This window comes from Arachis duranensis, chromosome 10 (assembly GCF_000817695.3).
Source record: "Arachis duranensis cultivar V14167 chromosome 10, aradu.V14167.gnm2.J7QH, whole genome shotgun sequence".
Classification (NCBI taxonomy): domain Eukaryota; kingdom Viridiplantae; phylum Streptophyta; class Magnoliopsida; order Fabales; family Fabaceae; genus Arachis; species Arachis duranensis.
The window spans coordinates 105939887-105948085 of record NC_029781.3 but is presented as its reverse complement, the minus strand read 5'-3'; positions in this window follow the sequence as shown (position 1 = coordinate 105948085).

The following is an 8199-nucleotide window of genomic DNA, read 5'->3' as shown; positions in this document are numbered from 1 at the left end:
TAATCCTATCCAACATTCAACAACCATCCAAACACATTTCAGATTTCCTTTGTTTGTTTTGCTTCGATAATTGAATTTAATTTATTCAGATTCGTATTCCTCAGAAATCAATTTGGATTGCGATTGGGATTGGGATTATTAGAGGGGGGAAAATTATAGATCGAACAAAACAAGAGGAGGAATTGGGAATTCTTTGGAGAATGAGGGATCATCCCTTTCGTGAATCGAATCGCGTTGTGGAGGTTTTCTGGGTGGCTTTTTGTGTTTCCTGAATACCGGTCAGCGTTTTGTTCCACTTTCTCGGGAAAAACAAATGAAACTGGAAGGAAGCTGCAATTGCTGCTTCTTCTTTCTTTCTTTTTCTCTTTTTTTCCCGCATCCAAAAATATATTTTCCCGCATTATAAGTTATTATTTTTCGCGCATTTTACATAAGTTACAATGAACATATTGTTAGACACTTCAGTTCAATGTACACGTAATTATTATTATTATTATTATTATTAATTAAAATTAAAATTTCTATAAAAAATCTTTAAATATTAAATTATAAAAGCTCGCAATAGAGAGGTATATATATTATCAGAAAAAATATAATTTAAAAAATGATAATAACATTATTCTAATTTAAAAAGAGTATACATAAACTAAAATATATGTTAGTTATTTACAAAAAATAATTTTTACTTAAATGTCATGAATATTCATATTTGTCTTCATATATTTTAATTTTTAAGTGGTAGGTCAAAATATGAATCTAAATATGAAGAGGCTTTCATTTTTTTATAAATAGTAAAAGATAGAAGAAATATGAATGCTTATTTTTTTCGTTTTAAATATCAAACTGTAAGAATAATTAATAAAAAAAATAGAAGAGTATAAAAATTGTGTATTTAGAAAAAATCATTCATAATTCATTATACATCTTCTTATCAATAACTTTTCGACTTTTGAAAAACTGTCAGATTTATTAACCATAAAAATAATTATATAACCGCTTCAATATTATTCAATTAAAAATTATGTATAACAAAATCAAAATATAAATTTAAAAATATTATTTACAAATTTAATATTTATAAACGTTATTAAGTTTAATTATTTATTTTTAATAGTATTTAATTTGAGACCGAGATAAAAATTTATATTCAAAAAACTCATTATCTTCGTGCATAATTCCAATTGTTAAAAAATATTTTATTTTTTTAAATTTTATATTTAATTTTTAGATTTTTTTAATCTCATTATTTTTTTAAAATTTTTAATTTATATTTTTATTATATCCCCTTACTATATTAAACACTATTCTTTCTCTTACTATCTCTCTCTAAACACATACTTGTCATTGTCTCATCACCATTATTATATTTCCTTGTTTTCCTTTCTCATTTTTTCCTTCTCCTTCCACCTTCTCTTCACCCGACCGTAATTAATTATTACCAAGTATTATTATCGCAACTTTTAATCTTGTCTATCACTTCGATTTATAACCATCTATTATATTAACTTTTATGAGTTGTTGAAATTTCGCTAAAAGAAGTAAGAAATAAAGCATTTAAAATTTTTATCCAAATTATGAAATTAACTTTTAGAACGTATAAAACTTATAAATTTAAATTAAATAAGATATTAAACAAATTTAGTATGTTGTTATTATAGGTAACAAAATCAAAATAAAAATTTAAAAGCATTATTTACAAATTAACTATTTATAAACGGCATTAAGTTTAGTTATTTATTTTTTAATAGTATTTAATTTGAGGTCAAGATAAAAATTTATATTTAAAACACTATTTATCTTCATGCATATTTTTAATTGATAAAAAATATTTTAATTTTCTTTTTAATTTTATATTTAATTTTTTTAAATTATCTTTAATTTTGTTATTTTTCAAAATTATTACTTTATATTTTTATTATATCCCTTTACTATATCAAACACTTTTTTTTTCTTATTATTATTCCTTATACACATACTTGTCATGGTCTCATCGCCATTATTATATTACCTTGTTCTCCTTTCTCATTTTTTTTCTTCTCCTTCCACCTTCTCTTCACCCGACCGTAATTAATTATCACCAAGTATTATTATCGCAACTTTCAATCTTGTCTATCACTTTGATTTATAACTATCTATTCTGTTAACTTTTATGAGTTGTTGAAGTTTTGTTAAAAGAAGTAAGACATAAAGCATTTAATTTTTTTTTTCAAATTATCAAAATTTGATGTCAATAATCCTAAAAAACAATATCAAAATATATTACTTTTAACTAAAATAATAAAAAAATACATAATTGTAAGTTTTTAAACTAATAATTATAAATTTAAGTCGCAATTTAATATAGTACATTGGAACAAAAAGGCAACCATTGCTATTCATATTTGACTGATATTATCTAAGTTTTACATTTATTTTATTGTGCACATTAATTTAAGTGTACTTTATTATTTTATTTTACATGTTTTGAAATAATGCCATTGTATTATAAGGATGAGATTAACTTTCATAATCTAATGCGAATCTTTTTATTATTTTGTTTGTTATTTGAATACTATCTATTTAAAATAGTTACTTAAAGAGAGATAAAAAAACTTTTAGATTTATCGTTCTGGTTTGCTTCTTATTAATCCTTACTTAATATACTCAAATTTAATGGCTTTGATGGTAGTGAATTTTTGTAATTAGTTAAAAAATTTAACTTTTTCTTTCTCTCTCTCCAATCTTGAACAAACTCAATTTTATTATTAAATAGTTTTTTAAGTTCAGATTTCAGAATATTTTTAACTTTTTGTATAAAGGTTAGACTTAATAAATTACCAAAATTCAAACCTATTCTCTTAAACTACTTCTTGATCGTATAATTAGAATCGTTTAAACGGAAGATCATTAGACCCTTAAAGTTTTTAAAGTAAAAGAAAAATACAATAAAATAAATTAATTAAAAAATCTATTAAAATAAAATGGTTTACAAAATAGAATATATATATACATATATAATAATAATAAATTAAAACTTACATTACATGGCTCATGAGTTAGACAAATAAAGAGAAGAAAATAATTATAAAGGTTGAAATAATAAAAAATGTATAACATAATTTTTATTTTGTCACATTTAAATGTTATTATATGTAAATCTAATAATTAGTAAAAAATAATATTATCTAATGTAAAATAGATTAAAAATAAAAAGAGATTAACAAAATCAATTAACAAAATTCTAAAAAATTAATTAACAAAGTTTTTATATTGCTACATTTGTTGTGTGATATGTCGAACTAATAATTAATAAAAATAATATTATCTAATGTAAAATAGAATACAAATAAAAAAAAAGAAGTTAACAAAATATGTGTGAGAAATTTTCATTCTATTGATAGGTGTAGGCTTTTTTTTATCTTTTATATGTTAATTATGTGATAAATAAAAAATATAAAATTAACTAATTTTTTTGCAATACAATTTAGGAAATTAATAAATGTCAACCATAGTACTCTATATAATTAAATATCAAATCCAGTACTCTACATAATTAATAGTTTAGATAGTTTAGGAAATTAACATATTAATGTTTTTAACGAATCTTTGATGGGTGCGAATTTTCTTGCGTCCTATATATATGCCAATCAAATAACTTAGCCAATATGTAAAATAAATAATATTGTGGTAGACAAAATTAATAATTTAATTTATTTTCAAAATAAATATTTATGTATTCAAATTTTGAACATAATACTCTACATAATCAATATTTAAAAAATTAAAAAAATATTATTACAAAGTAATTTAAAAAAAATAAGTTAACAAAATATTTATAGAACTCTTTCATTCAATTACTGATAGGTAAGGACATATAAAAACATAAAACACATATCAAATAAAAAGAAACTGTTTTCTTTCTGCATCAAATTGATAAGACAAAAAAATATTTCTTTCTACATTAAATTTATAAAAAAAGACATAGTAGTATTTTTATATGTCAAAAGTTGAGAATAAATTAAAAAGGCAGATAAATGATTGAAAATATAGATTAGATAAGTAAACTAAAGAGAAGAAAAGATATAAGTGGATGTTATATGTGAAAATAGTAATCGCTGTAAGACTAAATGAAATTAACAACTGCAGTTGATGAAGGCAATGAAAGAAGACGAAGGCGAGAGTGTTGAAGAAAGGAGAATAATAGAATAGCAAGAAAAATACAGAAAAGTAAAAACTAAACAACTGAAAGGATAACGTACTCAAAACAAAAGGATATAAATTAAAATTAATATAAGATTAAACAAAATATGAACATGATAAAGAATGAAGACAATGACAGAACAAACGATATAAACTAAAACTAACAAAGCATGAAGATATTGATAGAACAAACGATATAAACTAAAACTAACATAGAATTAAACAAAGCATGAAGATGATGAAGAATGTGAAGATATTGATATTCATACCAGTCCATTTTCTTTTTATTTATTAGCAATTTACAGACTGTCTTACATTTTTTAAAACTGTCATTTTAGTGGGAAGTTATTGGATTTTTCAAAATAAATTTTATGTCTATTTTGTCATTATAATTTAGTTTCCAAAATAGTTTATTGTAGGATTAATATAGTCCAAAAAATTGGACACCAAAATCATAGTCAACTCTCTGTATTGGCTTTATATATTGTTGTTAGACGTATAATATATATATATATATAGAAAAAATAATAAATTAAAACTTACATGGCTCATGAAATAGAAAAATAAAGAGAAGAAAATAATCATAAAGGTTGAAACAATAAAAAATGTATACCATAGTTCTTATCTTGCCACATTTAAATGTTATATGTCAATCTAATAATTAATAAAAAATAATATTATCTAATGTAAAATAGATTAAAAATAAAAAAGAAATTAATAAAATCAATTAACAAAATTCTTATTTTAGGTCGCCAAATTATTTGAAAAATCACTGTCAAACTAATAATTAATAAAAAATAATATCGTGGTAGACAAAATTAATAATTTAATTTAGTTTTAAAGTAAATATTTATGTATTCAAATTTCGAACATAATACTCTACATAATCAATATTTTAGAAAATTAAAAAAAATTATTACAAAGCATTTAAAAATAATTAACAAAATATTTATGAAACTTTTCATTCAATCATTAATAGTCAAAGACATATAAAAAAATAAAAACAGATATCAAATAAAAAGAAACTGTTTTCTTTCTGCATCAAATTGATAAGACAAAAAAAATAATTTTTTTTACATTAAATTGATAAAAATAAAAGGAGATACAGTACTATTTTCATACGTCAAAAGTTGGGAATAAATTAAAAAAGCATAGAAATGACTGAAAATATAAATTAGATAAGTAAACTAAAAAGAAGAGAGTCACCAAAAAAAACTAAAAAGAAGAGATATAAGTGAATGTTATGCGTAAAAGTAGTAACTCAATGAAATTTGCAACTGCAATGGATGAATGCATTGGAAGAAAAGGAGAAGAACAGAAGAGCAAGAAAAATATAGAAAAGTAAAATCCAAACTGCAGTGGATGGAGGCAATGGAAGATGCGTTGTTATATTTATAGAAGTAACAAAACTGTTTTCATTTTAGTGGGAAGTTAATAGAAGTAACAAAACTGTTTTTATTTTAGTGGGAAGTTATTAGATTTTTTAAAACAAATTTTATGTCTATTTTGTCCTTATAATTTGCTTTATTAAATAATTTATTGTAGGGTTAATATAGTCCAAAAAAATTGGACACCAAAGTCATGGTCAACTCTCTGTATTGGCTTCATATATTGTTATAGATTATTATTATTATTATTATACAAATCTAATTTAATCATTTTTAGCTTTTAACTTAAGGGTTTTTTTTATTTTAATCTACACTTTTTAAGTTAGATTTTTTTTCTTTAAGTAGAATATTTTAAGTTTATTACTTTTAATTAGTTTAGTTTCATTCATAGGAATGTATATACTATAATTATAATAATATATCTGGGGTATTCACTCTTGTAGTTTAGTAGGGTGCTATAAATTAAATTTGTTAGTTGAAAAGGTTGTTACGGTAATCTAAAAATAGATAGTTGAGAGAATCAAAATTTTGCTGGTATAAATTGTAGCCTTTTAGATATTCTGTAGGTTTTAAAATTAGGATTTACGTTAATTTGCTAGACATTTATTTAGGGTTAAGTACGATTTTTATCTTAAGGTATAGGTTGAAAATTTTTTTTGTCTTCGATCTTTTTTTCACTACAAAATGGTTCCAAAGATTTTAGTTTGTTTTAAAATTGTTCTTTGGACAAAAATACCTTTCCCTTTTTTTCTGCAAAATATAAAAACAGAAATAGAAACAGACAGAAGCAGAAACAGAAACAAAAGTAGAATACAGTAAAACAACAACAACAATAAAACAATACCTAGAAGAACAACACCAACAATAATAATGGATAATGAAATAAGAGCAACAACAAAAGCAACACCAGAAGCAGAAGCAAAAACAGAAAAATTAAAGAAAAAAGGGTTGTGGCGGTGGTGGGAGAGGAGGAGTTACGGCGGTGAACTGCGAATCGCGAGGGGAGGAGAGTTGCGGTGGTAGTGGCAAATCGCGTGGAAAGGACTGCGGCAGTGGTGGCGACGCCGCAAATTGCGACGAGAATGGCAATGCGGTGGTGGCAGCGACGTGAGTGTGTGCTGAGGAAGAAAGGAGCAGGGATGACGGCGACATGGAGAATCTCCACCCTCCATCACAGGTGGCGGCGCTACCTTTCCCACCCCGACTCTCTTTCTTCCCGCCCCCCTCTCATTTTCCCCCTCCGATTCTCTTTCTCTCCCCGATTCTCTTTCTTTCTTTTTTCTTTATTTTATTTTATAATTTTTTTAGTTAGAGATAAAATGGTAATAAAAATAAAAAATTTGGTAAAAATGATGATTTTAAAACAAACTGAAATCTTCAAAACTATTTTGTAACAAAAAAAAAGATCGAAGACGAAATAAATTTTTGGTGTCTACGATAGAGACTAAAATCATACTTAACCCCATTTATTTAAGATGAAAACTCACATACATTTGTTTTCATGTGAAATTATTAGTCGAAAACCGTTAGATAATCTAACATATTTAATTAAATTATTATCTATCAATTTTTAACCAACAATTTCACATGAATATAATAAATATAAGTCCACGTGAGTTTCTACCTTTATTTAAAAGCTACCAATTAAATCAGTCCTTTAACTTTTACCCACAAATACCGGCTTGCATATGATTTTGTTCTTCAAGTGAAGTTGTACCGAATGTGAAGTGAATCATGTTGAGACTTTTCACTTCTTTTTTACTGGAGAATGTATCTAGTATAGAGATTGGTGCGTTGTGAGTGCAATATGAAATTGAATTGATGAGTTGACGGAAAGCCTCTTCCTTTATGTTTTGTACGTGTGTGCTAGTAATATCAACGAAAGAAAATGTTTTGAATTAGAAATTAGAAAAGAGAACTTCTTTTGTTTTAAAGTATGTGTCAAATGTATGAAAGAAAAAGTAACGAGGTTATGTTTGTGTATGTTAGTAGATAAGCTTGATTTAAATTTCCAACATCATATCATATAGATTATCTTACTTTATACATTTTCGTCATCTTGATTCACTCCAAAGGTTAGTAAGCTCAGGAAATTATGACAGAGCAAAGATATATAGGTGGCACTTTTCAATAGTTAACAATTTAACATATATATATTTACAGGAATGCTAAAGAGACAAAAAATGACAAATAGTTCAGTCAGGGCAAAAAACAATTTCTACCTAGACTAAGAGATTTTTAGTTGATTCTTTTTATCCCATTCATGCCTGTAATAACTACTTGTTGTAATAAAAACAATTCATACTTTTAATTAATTTTAGTGTTGCTATCTAGACTCCAAAAAAGTTGACTAACTAGTATATAAGAATTAAAAACTGCAAGTGCACATAATTATTGTTTGTTTAATCACACGTGCTTCTGTAGTGTACGAGTCTCAACAGATTTCTAAGGAAGCCATGTGTTCCAGAAGTTGAGTTATTGAATTTTAACACAAGAAAAAGCTCAGCACAACCACCAAAACGGTAGAGCACATAGAACAGACATAAACAATAAAAAAGATAGTGAAAGTCTACCAAACACTTTTATTAAATTTTGGCCAACATTTAGTTAATAAAAGAAAAATAAATAATTA